Raw genomic sequence first — 18,450 nt, forward strand, 5'->3', positions numbered from 1 at the left:
ACGATATATTGAAAACACTGACTACAAAAATGTGTTGGATAATCCAGAATGTTGGATAAGTGGATGTTGGATAAGTGAGACTCTACTGTACATCCTATTATGCACATTTCATATACACAAAGCAAACACCTGAAAAATTCTACATTTTTTCACTTCTTTAACAAAAATTATTTTTGATATAATATGACAGCCACTAGAATGGTTGATGTTTTAAATATTAACTACAGTGATACTTTGTTCACATTTTTTGGTCTATTGCAAACAAAATGTGTGGGTGATTTTGTACAACATGTTGTAATTAAAACAATGTATTTTGTGCAGAATGTAACATTTCCTTCACAGAAAATTTTATTTTGTTTGGAAAACCCAAGTTTTTGATGCAAATTAATGTTTAGCCATAAAAAAGTCCTGAAATGTGAAAAGTTGCATATTAATATGTCCTGCCGGGTATCCTATGTCATGCCTTGTTGTGCAATGGGAGTTCACATAGTGAAACAAGTCTCATGGTAAACTACCAATTTACAGTGGATCCAATTGCACACTACTAGGCATCATGCAATGGGGCTAATGGCAAAATGGCTATACTAGTGACTTCATTTGTGTAATGATCCTGAAGTCATAGTTATGCCTTTTGATCATATGAAAATTGTGCAACATCATAATATACCTTTATGTGATCAAAAATCAGTTTTAAACAATGTAAATACCCTAAAGGCACAATATTCCTTCTAATCTCAGAAACCAAGCAGGATCAGCCCTAGGTAGTGCTTAGATGGGAGACCACCAATGAATGCCAGGTGCTGTTGGCATATTTCAGAGGAAGAAAATGGCAAAAAAACCCTCTGAATATTCCTTGTCTAAAATAATCCTATGAATTAATGGATGACATCATAAATCAACAAGTAAGTTGAAGGTACACACACATATACAAATACCTAATAGGATGCATGCCAATGATGTACACTTTTCCTCTATTTATATGCACACTTCCTATAATATTGCTATAATAAAGCAGAGTTTCAGACAGATTGCGAACACATACAAAACCCCTGAACAGTTATGTTTTAGCGATGTCTCCATTATCCATCTGGGTCAGAGGTTAATGAGTTGATGGGTACTTACTAGCAAGACTTAGAAATGGCTCCCAAATGGCTTTAAAGTCAGTTTAATGGGTTTTGTTCTCCATGAAGTGCACAGAGGATGTCATATTTCTCATCATTTAGCAGCTCTCTCAAATTGCCATCAAAATGTGCTTCTTGGTCCATTTAGTCTTTCAGCTTACATAACATCTGGCACTTGTGCATTGTGTTCCTGTTGGCCAGGCATCGGGTTAATTATTTGATCTCTTTAGTCCTTTGGTGGAGGAGCAATGACTACTATTTTTCAAAGTGGTGAAAGGAAGGTTAAAAAAAAAGGAGGCCATCTAGTTGCAAAACTAAATGTTCATTCACTGGAACAGTTTTTTTCAATAAATAAAGAAATAGAAAAACAAAACAGGAGGAGAAGCAAATTTCTATGGTTCACCTTGCATGTGATTGTTAAGCTTCTACAATAATGGGCCACTTTGAATCTCATCCATTTAAAAATAACCTTGACAAATAGATTTGCAGTGGGAAAAAAACCAGAACAAAACAGGCATTAGAAAGGATTGTGCCCGTCTCTCTGTTAAGAGACCTGAAGCAGAGCAAACCAACTCTTTTATAGCACAAGTAGTGTGAACTATTTTAGTTGTACTAATCTTTTTAAAAAAGTCATGTCACAGTGTTGGAAGGGCACTTGTGGGCCATTGAATCCAATCCCTCTGTTCAATGCAGAGTATTAAGCTAAAGCATCTTGAGCAAGTAGAAGACATACCTCACAACCTCTGAGGATGCATGCCATAGATGTGGGCAAAATGTCAGGGGAGAATACTTCTGGAACATGGCCATACAGCCTGGAAAACATACAACAACCCTGTGATCCCGGCCATGAAAGCCTTCGACAACACAACCAATCAACCTGTTTCTTTTAAAATATTTTTCAATTTATGTATTTATTTAATTCAATCTAACATAATACAATATAATAATTTCTTTTTAAAAAAATAAAGATATAATGGTTGTAAGGCATTGAAAGGGGTTCACAGTAACAACACTATGCATAGGGGGTTATTTTGATGGCCACCTTGAATAGAGGCCATAATAATATTGCCGGGGGCTATACATATACATTACGTCTGATCCACCCCTCATGTTTCTCTCTTAAGTTGCATTGTGGCCCACTGTTGTAAGCATACCAGCCATTCCAGTAGCTTTTGTCCAATCAAATTACAAATACTTATGAGTCTTTGAGTCTCCTTGTGTAGAGAAAAAAAAGAGGTATAAATAAACATTATAAACATTATACTATTATAATAATAACTGCAGTACAAACAAGGATATTAATATTTGTAGTGTTCCAGGGAGCTATTGTTTCTGTTCAGTTGCTTAAATTCAGTTCAGCTGCCTCCTGTTCACATCTATGCTTGAAATACCTTCATATTACAACATTCATCCTGAAACCAGTGAATCCTTTGTTGAAAGAAATACACTGTCTTCCTCTTGCTGGTTCAGAAGATAAGCTTGAAAACTCCTCTCCAGAATATGTAGAAGGTCACATTTTCCCATACACTTTCCTGTATATTGTAATTATTGTCATAGACTTTCCTCCTTATCGAAGTGTCCATATGTCAACATGAGACCAAGGAGATGCTCTTTTCAGTGGCTGCATCTCTTTCTGGAACCTTGTGCAGACTTCTCCATTATAGCCTTCCATAGTATATTGAAAGATTAATCTTTATTTTATTTCATTTTGCTTTGGAGGAAGGCTTTTGGGCCGTAAATGATTATTCCCTTTTGAGGTGTTTTGCATTGTAAAAGCTCTTTGATTAAATTAGTTTTGATAACTTTTTGAACTTTTTATCTCTTTATCTCTCTCTCTGATCTCTCTGTAGTTTATAGCTGCTTTTAAGGGAATACAGCTATAGCATTTTTAAAAAGGATGATTATGCTATTGTTTTAACTTGTCATCTTTAGTTACCTTGATCTTATTAAGTAAAGGGAAAGTATAAATTGATTCAGTCCCCCTTTTAAACCATTATATCTTATGGCAATAAATTCAATAATTAGGCATTATTTGAAGAAACATTTCCTTTTTTTATGGCCACCTTTCAGTCTTCCACCTTTCAGTTTCAATGTATTGTAAAGGAAGCAAAAAAAAAAAGTCTGTATTCACTTCCTCTACAGCATGAATAGTCTCTCCCTTTACTTATCTTTTTTTCTGTGTTAAACAGTTCTGAAGGCCATCACCTTTCCTCACAGGAAAAGAGACCATTTCACAGATGAAAAGGATACATATGACCAAATAACATCTTGTTGGCAAAAGGTAATGAAGGAGAATACACAAACTAGAATTCGTTTCCCATATTTCTTCTTCTTCCCTAGATTAAATGAATAGATACAGAATATTTTTGCACTTTGCACTCAGTTTGCAGCATTTGGAATAATCTGGGAATAAAGGAGGATAATGGGGGAGAAACTGGGCACCCATCTACACTAACGATTTAATGCAGTTTCAAACTGGTATTGAAAAAGCGTGTGTGTTTTTGCTGTAGAGGTGATTACATAGAAACTCCTGGAACCAGTGTGGGCCTGGATGATGATTACATAAAACACAAAGAATTGATGACTATTAATGGCATTCTTTCATACACTTTTGTGGGAGTTTATTGTCTGGTTACCACAGTTTGGAACCTGCTTACTTTTTCGTCAAGTAATAATGACGCCATTGGGGAATTACTTCAGGGGCTCCTTTCTCCCTCGCTGTTAGAGCTATCAGGATGAAGCCTGCTACAACTGTAGTACACATTTACCACTGTTAGCCCCCAAGTTTCAGAATGTTGCACTCATCCACTGATTTTGGAGGAATTTCTTAAGTTTTTACAAACAACTTAAAACCTACAAGAGCTATCTCTTTGGTTTTGTCTACTATGAAACAAGATATGCAGGGCATACTCCCCCCCCCCCCCCCAAGTTTCAGAAAGATTTGCACACCTACTGAATTTTGGGAAATTTTTAAAGTTTTGACAAAACCTTTTTTTTTAAAAAAAGCCACAACTGCTATCTCCTTGAAGATCGCTATATGACACACAACATACAATAGAACTCCCACAATGTGAACAGGTAAATTGGCTCTCCTTAATGTAATGAGGAATTGCCTCTTTGGCTTCACATCATTGATACAGTTTGCTTGCACTGAAAATGAAACTGACTTTGGGAGACTTACGAGGCTTACTGAACTTTAATGAAGTCATAGGTGAGTGTTTTGATTGTAAAGTTTTTGCCTTGTTTTTTTTTTGGGGGGGGGTTTATATCACGTTGTACGCACAAATCTAACAAAATAGATCTGACATATCATGCAGAATTTTTTTCCATAAGGAGATTATGACACTGGCAACTGTAACTTTATTTTATTTATTTATTTATTTATTTATTTAATTTATATACCGCTCTTCTCCCCCAGGGGGACCCAGAGCGGTCTTACATAATGGCAAGATTAATGCCACATATAATACAAAATATAGTAAAACAAATGATCGTAAAAACACACATAAAAACCAATATCATTTGAATATGGTTGAATTCTATCCAATACACAAGCCACATTTTCAGCACTGCTTGTGAGTTGATATTTTGATCAAAATATCCTTCATTTTCTTGCTTGAGTGTGATCAAAGTTAGCACAGACAAATTTTAGTTAAGGGTCAGACTTAAGAATTAGGCTACCACATATAAAAAGACTCTGTAGTTAAAAGGGTTTTGCATTTGGTAGCCACCCACTTAGGAATGAAGGTTATACCTCAGCACATGGTGACCTCTCTTTTCCTGATTAGGGAAACTGAGACAAGTAGTTTATGCCATATATGTTGTTGATGGCCTGTTTGGATAGCTAGTTCCATGGATGTGCAATCTACTAGGGCTATGCACAGATCTATTTCTCAAAATGGGCTTCAGCTCATTTGGCTCTTTCAGCTCTTTTGGCCAGTTGTAATGGCATGGGCACTGCTGTCATTTTTCCCCCAATCACAATAGACAATGTCTTGCCAGTTCTAAAATCTCCATAAAATGAGGAGGTAATTTATATCTTTTTAAAATAATGGCTAATGCTCCTTCAGGTGGTGTGGCTCCCACTGAAATAAGTTTTCAAAAAGGTTCCTTAGCTTCACTGAAAGAATGTTGAGGAGAAACAATGCCAGAAAAGGTGGTTTCTTAAGTCTGATGCCTATACCCAGGTCTTATTGAAGGATATTAGGGAAAATAATGCCAGAAAAGGTGGTTTCTTAAGTCTGATACCTTAAACCCAGGTCTTATTGGGGAATATCAGGAGACTGGATTCCAGAAAGGGTGATTTCTTGAGTCTTATACCTTAAACCAAGGTGCTATTGAAGGATATTAGGGAAAATATTGCCAGAAAAGATGGTTTCTTAAGTGATACCTTACATCCAGGTCTTATTGAAGAATATAAGGGAAAAGGATCCCAGAAAGGGTCTTTTCTTAAGTCTGATGTCTTAACCCAGGTGTAATTGAAGGATATGAGGAAAAACGATCCCAGAAAAAGTGGTTTCTTACGACTCATGACCTTAAAAAAATGACAGAAAGGAGAGCCTCAGAAGTTCCCCTATTACCGCCAATGGCCTAGATGTTCCTGGAGTAAAAATGGATCTTTTGGCTGCCAGATAAAAAACTGATTTTTTTCTGCCCTAATTTGAGGGGCTCCCAAAAAATGGATCTGGGAGCCACCGAAATCCGGACAAAAAAATGGGATGGGGTTTAGCCAAATTGCATACCCCTACAATCTATGGCTTCCATCTGCTTCACTAACTGGAAAGATAGCTTTGCTTATGCTCAGTTTCTATGTTCGAGGATGACTTGGCTATCAGGAAAAGACTATAAAGAGTTTAAGAACAAACGGCTCAGGACTCCCATTTCATCAGCAGGCTGCCAGTTAGAAATGCCTTTCTCAATACAACAGATTCTTTAATTCACAATAACAATATTGCACCACTAAATCAAGACACCAAATGTACACAAAATGTGCAGTGTACATCCAAAATGTACATGTACATCAACAGTGGCATTGTGAATTCAATTCCCTTTCGACAATATTAAGCTGTGTGAAGATGAAGCTGACTAGAAGAAATGATTGCTTCAATGAGTGTGCAATATCTGTCTGTGCTGGAAAACCTCTCTGACTGCACTTTCAATTAGGCCAAACTGGTAGTTCTCTTGGAAGGAAAGGTCAGCATACTGCTGCTATGTGTAGAGACTCCTCAATACATCAGAGAACATAAGAACTTCCTGAGCAGTACAGAAGGAGGGTTGATCTTACAGAACCAACAGGAAGAAAGTGACAATGAAAAAAAAGGCTGTGAGACAGATGGATCTCTCTGGAAGACATTCGCCATCAGAAGCAGACTACCTTTTTCTGTGGATAATAGTGGTGAAGAGGCAAAAACAGGAAGATCAGCTACAAGAGACTCAATATAACAAGGACTGAGCCAACCTAACTTCAAAATGCATCAAAAAGAAAAGAAAAGTGTCGATGTTAAGGGATTCATTGCTCTGAGGTATGGAGGGAACTGTGTGCTGGCTGGATAGGATGAATTATGACGTGTACTGTCTACCTGGCATGAGTATTCATAACACTGATAAGTCACTGAAGCTCAACAAGAATACAGAGTGGTGGCCACCTTTCTTTTGATTCATGTGGGCTCCAAAGACACTTTTGAGCAAATCACCTTAGACTATGGAGCTCTGGGCATCAAAGTGAAGACTTTAGAAACACAGACAGTATTCTTGCCAATTCTCCCAGTAAAAGATATAGGGGTCACACAGGGACAAGAAGATTCTGCAAGTAAACAACTAGCTGTTAACAGGAGAGTTTCATCTTCTGAGATCATCTTCACTTCTTAGATGAAGGATTACTGGCTAAAGATGGGCTACACTTCATGAAGACCAACAAGAATGTATTTGGCAAAAACGTCAAAACATATCAAGAGGACTTTAAACTAAATCTTTGGGGAGTTGGAGAAGATAGCTTAGACATCTGTTCAAAAGCAACCTCTCAACACAATAATACAAAATCTAAAAGAGACGCTATAGGTGAGAATGGGAGTGACAGTAAAACTTGTGCTATAATAAAAGAAGGGGACAAACAATACCCAGAAAATATGAGTTCTTGATACAATGCTAGAAATTTGGGGACTGATGAAATTTTTCATTTGAGTTATCAGAATTCTTATATATATGGGGTAGTCCTCATTTTGCATAAATACCCCACTAACCCTCAGCAAAATATTGCTCTTCTTCTCTCCCTCTCCTTCCCTCTTCTCTTTTCCACTCTGGTAGATGCCATTATTTCCCACAGTGTCATTATCTTCTTCAACCAAAGTCTAATTATTTCAGTGATGCTATCTCCTCTTTTCTCACCCATTTCTGCCATTTGGTTATAAAATGATTTTTTTTAATCCGCTCTAAGTATTTTCCTTCTTTTACCTTCTCAGCAGCATTTTTTAGCCAGATCCTTAGAACAGGATACATTATATTGCTTTACTTTTTGTGATATGTAAATGAAATGACTATATCATAAGAACTGTAAAATTTAAGGAGGTTCCTTCTGGAGCAGTTTTTTTGCAATTGAAGGAGGAAAACAGAAATAGAAACAATGTATGCCCAGCCCACCAAACTGATAAAGATCATCCTGAGGACCATACGGGAAAAATATGTCTGTAGTGAAATCCTTTAGGCATCCTAAAGTAGAGAGAAAATGCATTCAGTTTTATTTTAATGTGAATTTAATGTGAATTTGCCAGTTCCTTTGCTTGCCCCTTGCAAACCAAAATTTAGTGTTTCACAAAATTTCATACCTCTCCAGATTTAGTGTTTGATTTCTCAATTTTTTTAAAAAAAATGTATACAAAAAGTATTGAAGTGGACACAAAGCTGCATTCATTAATGAAAATAATGTTCCATAAAATGCATCATATTAGGTAAAATTTCATGCAGACATATAAAGGTAAAGGTAAAGGTTTCCCCTGGCATTAAGTCCAGTCGTGACCGACTCTGGGGGTTGGTGCTCATCTCCATTTCTAGGCTGAAGAGCCGGCTTTGTCCATAGACACCTCCAATGTCATGTGGTTAGCATGACTGCATGGCACGCCGTTACCTTCCCACCGGAGCAGTACCTATTGATCTACTCACATTTGCATGTTTTCGAACTGCTAGGTTGGCAGGAGCTGGGGCTAACAGCGGGTGCTCATTCCGCTCCCGGGATTTGAACCTGGCACCTATGTACCTGTAAACACATGCAGACCAGAGAATGTGTTAGGAGGAAGGCATGCAGCAACCTATATACATTTTCATGCAAACCTTAGCAACAACAGCAAACAACCAAATGTAACATTGGAAGAAGGTGACATTGGGAAAAATCAGAATTGTCATATTCATCTATTCTTAGTCTTCAAGTACTGTTCTGGGTACTGATCTAATTGTGATGTATGAGTCCTGAGTTTACATGCAGTGCTTCGACATTTCCATTCAGCAATGATGGAACAGAAAGGAGGTTGGAATAAATGGCACTGAGGAGCCAATGAAGAAACTTGGTATGTGGCGGGCCATCCAAAAGAATAGAAAAGAACATCTACGTTGTTTATTTCCCACTATAGAACTTGAATCATAGAGTTCCAAGTATCTTATTTCCATGACACTTCTATCGACATCTCAGATTTAAACTGGATGGTTTCAGTTGTTGAAAAAATTACTGTCTTAGTGGGAGTTTTATTGAAAAAAAACAACAGTAACTATATAGTTCTAACTGCCCTGTCTACTGACTTCATTACTCTTTGGAAGGCTGAAGAATTTCATGTGGTCCACATTCTTAAGTAGGCTGAGCCTACTTATATTTTCTGGATAAATATGGAAACTGAATCACAGCTCTCCACTGCATCACATAGTTCCCTGCATTTTATGATGCACCTTTGACTCAAAAACTATGTGCTAACATTGCAGAAATGTAACCGTTTAGATTTGAGAAAGATGCATATAAAACCTTATGTTGGAGAAAAGATCTAGATATAAATGCAAATTCTTGTGACTTCCATTCTGTATTTAATTTGACTGTAAAACTTCAGTTCTTCAGGGTCTGCCACTATCACACATTACAAGCTTACTGGGTGCTAGTGGGTTACAAACTAAAACATCATACTATGGTTTCTTTTAGTGTGGATCCTTACATCTGAGTGAAATGAACAAGATTGCAAAATGTAAGTCTACTTTCATATAATTACATAGATTTACTATGCTACATTTTGAACACACTAGCAAATAGTTGCACAGCACCGAAGAATGTACAACTGTATAAGTGGGAACCTGTTGGTTAGTCCCAGAGTCCATTGCTTTTCAGTTTACTCCAACCTCCTTTCTATTCCATCATTGCTGATGCGATGCCAACACATCAGTAAATACAACTGATTCAACGGTTTCACTCTAGTTGGGACTGGTAGTAGGAGGTACACTCATGTGAAATGGTAACATTTGAATCCCACTTACAGAATCTGAATATTTCCATTAGCCAATGGTCAAACATGCAGAACTGCATGTGTATGATACCAACAGGATTCCAGTCAATATGTGAATTCAAAATGAACAGTAAGCTGGTCCAAGAAAGTTAATAGAATTTATGTTTTGGGTCCCATCACCCAGTAGCAATGAGGAAGTGGAAAAGAAATTGTAAACTTCCAACTGTTCTTTTCTCTTCATTGATCTTTATTTCCCTTTTAGAAGAGAATTATATACGTGGCTTCAATCTAACCTCTACCAGATAGATATACCGTGGCCTTGGGCCTGTCACTGCTTTTCAAATCATCCTCTATAAAATGAGAATAATAATTATTTTTTTAAGGTGCTGCTCTGAGTAATGTTGAAATAAAGCTTCCAAAAATCCATTGTCCACAGTCCATTTAAATGCTGTATATGTAAGTAGCAACAGTACAAAAATCATTTGATCAAGGGATTTATGCTTTGCTAAGTGGGAGATAGCATAGTGTAGTGGTTTGAACTTTGAAATACAACCCTGGAGCCCAAGGTTTGATTTCTTGCTTGGACATGGAAACCTACCAGATGACCTTGGGTGAGTCACACACTGTTTGCCCCAGAAAACTCTGATAGGTTCATCTTAGGACCACCATAGTTGGAAATGACTTAAAGACACAACAACAACAACAACAAAATGGAAACTATTCTATACTTTCCATGTGCATCATCAATGCAAATTCATGAAATATTCATTTTAGCCTGATTTTTTTAAAAAAGAAACATATGCTAGCTTACTATGAAGAAATAGTGAGAGAAGCCAGAGTATAAAAGAGAACAGAGAAAGGCCAAGATCACTTCTGCACATCTGTTAATGAAATGCTCATATTCAAAATTACTAAATATAGACCAATTACACAAAGCCTGTTTTCATTAAAAATAATTACACTGGTGCCAGATGTTCAAACAGAGAAGGTCTGTGGGCCACGTTTCCTTAGTTGCAGAAATGCAAATGTAAACTCTCTTTGTTGCTGCAATATCATTTTGATAAATTAAAATATGTGGCCTCTCCCTAGTACACAGATGGGAACAGTGGAGTGACTCTGAAGACTGATATTCCTGAGATGAGCTCAGTGTCCTGAACTCTTGAGCTGCTGAGTTGCTCAGGCATCCATTGGATCTGGCATCTCTGGTCAGCACTGTGTTCCAAGGCAAATAATGATGATGGAGATAATTAATTTATATACCACTTTTTCTCTTAAAGAGATTCATTAGACAAATTCTAAGGCCCAGTTATGATACTGGTGGGGAATAATATAACAGACCATGGCCATATCTATGCCTTACAAGTCATGTAGTGAATGTCTAAAAAGAGCTTTCCTACCTGTGTGTAAATATTCATAGATGTCATTCCTTCATTCAAGAATGCATAATTTTACCTTATTCCCCTTGTTGCAAAAAAGTTATTGAAAATGGTGCAGTTTTTGAAGACTTTTTTTCAGTCCAGAAACTATTTCTGTGCCAAACCAAATACATATTTTTGTACCTGTAGAAAATGTGAAAAACAAGTTTTCATCACAGAAAAGTAATGTGAGTAATGTTTTTGGAGCATTTTGGATAGATCTGAAATGTCACCTTTTTACTGTGAAAGAAACTTGTTTCCATGTAGAAAATGCTGTTTTCTGTGCAAAAAGAGCCCATGTACTTTTTGCCCCCAGAGAATAAGACCTGGTACAAATTCAGATAATAGTCTGTGTGCATAGATGACTTCTAACACCCAACATATTTAACTTGAAGCAGTTTTCAGCTGATAAATTATGACATGTGATGTGTCTTTATGTCAAAACATCCCTTTTACTTGGACAGTTCCAGAAGCTGCAAAAATTGTCAGTGGAATCTTCTATGTTGGTGCTAGGAAAATTTCTGGATGACTAAATGAATGACTAAACACTTTGGTCTCAAATTAGATCAACAGATAATTGAAATAATTGTGTGTATGCTTTTCTGATGCAATTGTAAAATCTTTAGTTTCTGGTTTATAGGTTTATGATAGTAACCATGAAAATGGATACAGCATTGTCCTACTTTGTATTTAGAATTGTTCGGGGAGCCTAAGGCACACAGAACAATATATGTGTGGTGGAACATTGCTCTCCACATATTTCAATATAGGAATTTAGGGTACTTTATTAATAATGGTTGAACTTGTACAGGACATTCACTGCTTGGTAATAAGAAGCATAGACTGAGGCCTGGAGAAGTTTAAGTATGATGGGATTTGCTTTAAATCCTCAAATTACCAAGTAGTCCTATGTTAATTTCTTTCCACTATTGACTTAGTGCCATTCTTCATGAAATCTTATCTGTTTGCTAAGGAACATATTAATAAAACCAATGATAGAGTCCTTAGATCTTTCCATTTCTCTTGATTCATTCTCAGGTAAAGGTAAAGGTTTTCCCCTGACATTAAATCTAGTCGTGCCTGACTCTGGGGTTTGGTGCTCACCTCCATTTCTAAGCCGAAGAGCCGGCATTGCCTGTAGATGCCTCCAAGGTCATGTGGCCGGCATGACTGCAAGAGCACCATTACCTTCCCACTGTAGTGATACTTATTGCTCTATTTTCTATTAATTGCATAGTGAAATAATCTATTTGGAATATGTGCAATGACTATGGAATGGCCTTAGATTACAATTTTTGGATGGCGTGATTTTAATATTGAATGTGATGTTCTTAAATGTTTAATATGTATTAATTTTAATTCAATTTATTTTTAGCTTATGTTTTGTATGTGTTGAAGGCATTGAATAATTGCAATATGTAAGCCACCTTGAGTCCCCTTTGGGGTAGAGAAAGGCGGGGTATAAATAGGGTAAACAAATAAATAAATAAATACTCACATTTGCTGTTCTTTTAACTGCTAGGTTGGCAGAAGCTGGGGCTAACAGCGGGAGCTCACCCTGCTCCCTTGATTTGAACTGCCGACATTTTGGTCAGCAAGTTCATCAGCTCAGCGGTTTAATCCGCTGCACCACCAGGGGCTCCTGTTTCATTCTTAGAGGAACGTAAAGAGGACAATGAGACAAAACTCCCATTCAGAGCTGTGAACTGAGAACATTGTGTATTATACATGTTGCAAAAATAGCATTTAGTGATGTTCATAAAACTCCTCTGTGGAATAAAAACTAAGTATAGAACCCTCTGAAATCATAAATGGAAAGAAATCTGGGCTGTAAATGATAAAGCTCTTAGCACAATCTGAAGCATTATTCAGAGACATCTCAACCAATTTAAAAATTTAACACCATTCAAAGTGCTGGAGTGTTCATTTCTCTCTTTGTCTTCCTTTTTTTTTTAAAAAAAAATGTTCCTTCACCCTTCTTCAGAAATCTACAAAGAAATCTGTGTATGAAACAGTCAGGAGCTCTTTTCAGGAATGAACAGATTGGCACCACACAATTTGCAATAAAATCCAACTTTAATCATTCAAGTCTAGGCATTATTGCAAATGTTCCTCATAGGAATAACTTCCAAAATTTTTACTATCTTGATACTCCTTCTCTGGTCATGATCCACCATAAGTTTTGTGTGACCAAGTCACACTCTGTCAGAGAAAGGCAACAGCAGAATTAATAGATGTATCTATAGAAGCTGGCATAGGGCTCAGATATGAAGCTTCACCTGACATTGATGCTCATCCTTATTGCCTAGGTCTTTCCTCCTCCTAGATGTGGCAGGGACAAAGTTTAAATAAAAATTGCTATGCACATTTGCTAGTAAATGGTTTTTTTTAAAAGGTGATCTATATGTGGTATGAGTTTTGATTGCTTCATGTCAGCCATTTAAGTATGCAAGACATTTCCTTTTATCCAGTGCTGATCATTGTTTAATAGGAATATTTTTGCATTTCTGTAAATTACCAAATGTTTTTTTCTCTTTCTCCGGTAATTTACTAAAGCGCCTCATTAGCATTTCTCCCCAAACAAGACTGATGAGAGAGAATGGAACAAATCAATCTCCTTGTTTTTGTTTTCTTGAGGGGGAAAAGAAATTCTTATCCTGTTTTTTGACACCTTTTAAAACTAGAAGACTAAATTTGTAAAATGTGCACAGAAAATAAAATGGGGATGGGAGGGAGAGGGCCTTAAACAACATTACCATCAACAACTTCACTGCCAGATGCCTGATCCCTCTACAGAATACAGATTCGCTTCCCCCCGCCCACTGATAAAGTGTAGTGAAATCTGTCAGGTTGTATTATATTACTCTCACCCCCTTTTTAATTAAAGATAACAAAAATGGCATTTTGTGTTACTCATTCTGAAATGGAGCCTTATTAGTAGAGATAGCTTCAGGCTGGGGAACGTGAAATCCTGTTTATCAAAGAAAGCTCAATTGGAAATACAGCAGGATTTAGAGGCTACAGCATGGCTTCATAAAGTAGGGATGGAACAAATTGACCTAATTATTTATTCCCAGGTCAAAAAGCAGATTTTCTGATATTGGAAAACCCCATCAAAAAAATAATAATACAGCAGTGATAATTTCACACATGCCCCAAAATATTACAGATGAAATTTTCCATGGAGAAAAACGCATGGATGTGTGCACAGAAACCTGGCTTTTGTGCAAAACTAGCGATTATGTACAGAACAAAACTGTTTCTTGTACAGGAAACTGTATTTTCTGAGCAGAAAGTGGGGTGAGGGGTATTAAACATTAAAAAACTCACATAGGAATAATTTGTTACAGTGTATTTTTTCATCCTTATATGAGGAAATAGTCAATGATTTACAGCTCTATTGTGCATCCTACTTAGCTCATATTGACAATCTGATTTGTTTTTTTATTAATTCAAAGATTCAAATCAGAGGCTGAAGTATTTTCAGATAAGATAAAACTTCCATTGGGTATAAATGGTTTGTGGCATGATCCTTTTTATAGTTTTTAAGAGTATTTGATTGCTTTTATCAGACACCTAGTAGTATTTTACACATTGGTCTACTATTGCTTGGACTATAAGAAAGATAGCAGAACACATTTAAAAATCACTTTTGTGGACACTTGAAGGAGCAGTTGGTGGATCCCTTTCTACAAGGCCAGCAAATCCATTTTTGGTTCTACAGCTTTTCCTCTCAAATCTGGCCCACATTGTATTGAAGCCCTACCTTGAAAGAAGTTCAGCACCAGGGTAATTCTTTTCCAACCTTGAACAGATGCAGAAGGAACATCTGTACAATATTGGCTTATAACTGAGAATATTTTTTACCCTAGCCCTTCAACCAAGACAAACACAACTAAAAGGGGTAATGGAAAGGATTAAGTCCAGCTGGCTTTGATGTTACAGAGCAATGCCATCTGTAACATCAAAGCAAATGGTCTGATGAGTCACTGGACCAAGGCACAATGAAAGAATAGATTCTCTGGCTGCCCCTGATGCTCTATTGTTGTTGTGTGCCTTCATGTAGATTCAGACTTGTGGTGACCCTATTGTTGAAGTGGGAATGATTGTATATAGAGTTGTTTAAATGTAATTGAATTATAGTGTTGCAATGTGAGCTGGAGATTGCATCATGCACTGTCTGCTGTCCACTATGCGAGTGTGTAAAGAGTTAACTGTGTATTGCATCAGACAGCAGAGGTGGTTATAAATAGCTCCTTGTGTTATCTGTTCGCTCTCTGCTCTCTGCCCTCTGCTATCTGCCTCTCTGCACTCTGTCTGTATATATCATCTTGAGAGTTTTCCGTTTGTTAGTAAACTTTTTGTAGATAGCCAAACAGGCTTAGACACACAACATCCTTCTATATGGCTCAAATGCTCAACATGTGCCTTTGTAGACACACCATGGTATTCCACACAGCAAAGTAGGCTGACATTTTCATGATTTAATTGAGGCCTTGGATTTGATTTTATCTCATTAATTTCATGCTTGCATTTGTAATCTGCAAGGTGCCTTGCAAAAGCCTCTTTGAAGGCATACATTTCCTTTTACAAATAATAATGGTTTTTAAATCAATCTCAGTCCTCCTTTGGTAACTTGGAGAGGCAGTCTGCTATGCTCTCTGACTAGAGTTCCACAGTTGGCAAGGGAAGTTTTCAGAATAGATAGAGTAGAATTTGGAAAATTTACCTAAGAAGGTCAGAGTGTTCCCAAACTTTGACCTACAGACTGTTTCTTCACTTCTTATATAGTTTCCAGAAATCATTGGGCTCTTGTCCATGCATAAGTTTCTTTATGCAAGTAGCTACAGTAGATTTCGTGTCCAGTGCAGAATATTCCCTTTAATCTGTAGGTTGTAGATGAGGAGTGATGTATGCAACACCATTGTGATGTTCATGGATGCACATTCTGCATGTGGTTACAATATCACTATTCAGCACAAGACTCCTGCAGATCTAGATATGGAGGTTTGAATGGTGAAACCCTTGTGGAATATCTTCAGCTTCTTTCATTCCTGTCAACTTGCTATCCAAAAAAGATAGGAGTGAAACTCAAGAATGACTGAGGTTCTTCATGAGACATTTCTTAAAATTCCATCATGGCTGAACTATGAAATGCCTCTCCTCCAATAGGACTCATGATCAACCAGTGGTCCCTTCCTTGACATGAAGTAGGTAGTAGAGAGCAGGAGACAACTGAGAAGAATCTGATTATGTTATTATAGCCAGATACATGACAACAATCTTGTATCATAAGCCCTTTAAAGATAATTTTTCACCCATCTCCAACTCTATCCACCAGCCATTTCACAGTTGATGGCATGAGAAAAAGGTGGTTAGAGTACAGAGTTCTGATTTCTGCAATGGCTCCGAAGGGGGGGGGGGCACATAGAGGCATAAAATCTGTATATAGGAGTATTTCTGATGCCACATATTCAGATTTCAGGAAACAAAAGGAAACAATGAAAACACCATATTTTCAATAGCAACAAGCGAATGAATATTTATTTTAACAAGTCATTAGTTCTTTTCTCCTAGCTCCTTTAAGCATGAAATTTCAGGTTTTAATGTTTAAGGAAAAGAAAAAAGCTTGTGAAATTGTGCCATCTAGTTCTTTTTAAAGAAATCAAGTATTTCTTCTTTTTGTAGTGATTTGGCTGATATTTAAGCAAGCATCTCATTGGCAACAATAGAACCCATTAATAAAGTTTAAGAACTAAAGTATTTTTGTATCTTTGAAAGTTATAGCTATTTAGAGGTTATCCCTTGACTTCATCAGACACTGTCTTCTCTCCATTTGTCTGAACTGCTGAAACGGAGTTGCATGGAGGTCATAACTTGATCCAAGGCCACTTCTGGTGGTTGCTCATGGAATTCCATTGTGGCAGCACAGAGAAATGGAGGGAAGATTGTGCTTTCAGGAATTGGGTGCTACCTGACTTCCAATGGGTGAAGCTGGAGAGAAGTTTGGTAGAAGCAGGGAAAGGACTTGATACTTTGACAGAAGCTGCGAAGAGCCAGGGAAAGGATGTGGCCATCCCTGAACACTGAAAGGCATGGGACTTGATGGTAGGGAATGAGACAAGACAGTTTCCTCTGTTTTCTCCTGCTTTTCCCCACTTTCATGTCATGAGGTCCTTACTCTTTCTGTTACCAGCATTGTAAACAGCTTAGCCTTCATCTCTTGGAAGGGAACTGTCATGCTTCCCTTAGCGCCTCCTTGGTCTTATCAGCACCTATCAGAAGTGACTTTTCAGTGCCTTTCTTAACAATCAATTGAAAATGGAATTGTACTGTCTCAGGTTCTATACAAGATCAGTAAGAGGCCAATCATCAACTGTCTGATTGCCAACAGTTGATTACATCATGATTTTGTCAGAAAAGACTGCAAAAAAATCTGCTACCTTCTGTTCATGATACTAGGAGTAGCAGAAAGACTTTTGTAGAACATAGAACCTTTTGAGCTTGAATATGAACAGATCTCCTACTCCAAAAGTCACTTCATCATCAAGAGATTATTTGAATGACTACAAAATGGTTGTTTTGAATCAAACATTTTGCTTTCACATTATGATGTTACTTCAAACACAGTGATTATCTGTGAAAATGGCTTTCCTTGGGTGCAGCAGCTGAAAGTCAGGCTCCAGGGTAAAGTCAACACTTCATATATAGACATCTAGATACTAGCTTTTGTAGCTTTTGTAGCATTTTATTTCTTTAGATCCCAAACGTAACAGAACATTAGCAGTCTTGTACCAGTGCTCCAAAAGCATGGGGACCTACTTGCCCTACTTCTACTTATATCACCAGGTTAGCAGATCTCTGTACAGACATTTTGTTCTTTGGGGTATGATTCAATGTATGTTATGATTTAATATGTTCATTTTCTATTATATTTCTGGTAAAACAAGATGCTGGATTATATTTGACATCAACAAAGTAGACCAGATTTCCCCAGTTTTGATCTATGAAAAGTTGGAGGCTATGATATATTTGAGAGTCAGCATGATGAAGTGGTTTGAGTGTTGACTATGATTCTAGAATCCAGTATTTGAATCCCTGCTCAGCCCTGCAACTCTACTGAGCAATCTTGGTCAAGTCACGCGTTAGCATTAGAGCAGTGGTTCTCAACCTGTGGGTCTCGAGGTGTTTTGGCCTATGACTCCCAGATATCGCAGCCAGTTTACCAGCTGTTAGGATTTCTGGGAGTTGAAGGCCAAAACATCTGGAGACCCACAGGTTGAGAACTACTGCTTTAGAGGAAAGCAAAGGCACTCTAGTCCTGAATATAAATTTTCTAGTGTTGAATAAACACACTGGCATCCAGTTTACTTTCAATTGAATTTTCTGGCTTTGAATTTACAGTTTAAGATCAAGATATCCTTTTTTATGAACTATTGTGTT

At 37.2% G+C, this 18,450-nt stretch overlaps 1 long non-coding RNA gene across 2 annotated transcripts in view; it reads left to right on the plus strand.

The window, feature by feature from the left end:
* Positions 1–348: 348 nt before the first annotated feature.
* Positions 349–18,450, plus strand: part of LOC134296177 (uncharacterized) — a 28,092-nt gene continuing 9,990 nt past the window's right edge. The window contains exons 1-3 of one of the 2 annotated variants that reach the window (XR_010002760.1): positions 349–902; positions 3,311–3,402; positions 9,295–9,337. This is a non-coding gene — a long non-coding RNA (uncharacterized LOC134296177). Of the gene's footprint in view, positions 903–3,310; positions 3,403–9,294; positions 9,338–16,005; positions 16,218–18,450 lie in introns of those variants that run through there. The other variant, XR_010002759.1, reaches the window with a different exon arrangement.

Source organism: Anolis carolinensis, chromosome 1, assembly GCF_035594765.1.
Source record: "Anolis carolinensis isolate JA03-04 chromosome 1, rAnoCar3.1.pri, whole genome shotgun sequence".
In the NCBI taxonomy this organism is placed as follows: Eukaryota; Metazoa; Chordata; class Lepidosauria; order Squamata; family Dactyloidae; genus Anolis; species Anolis carolinensis.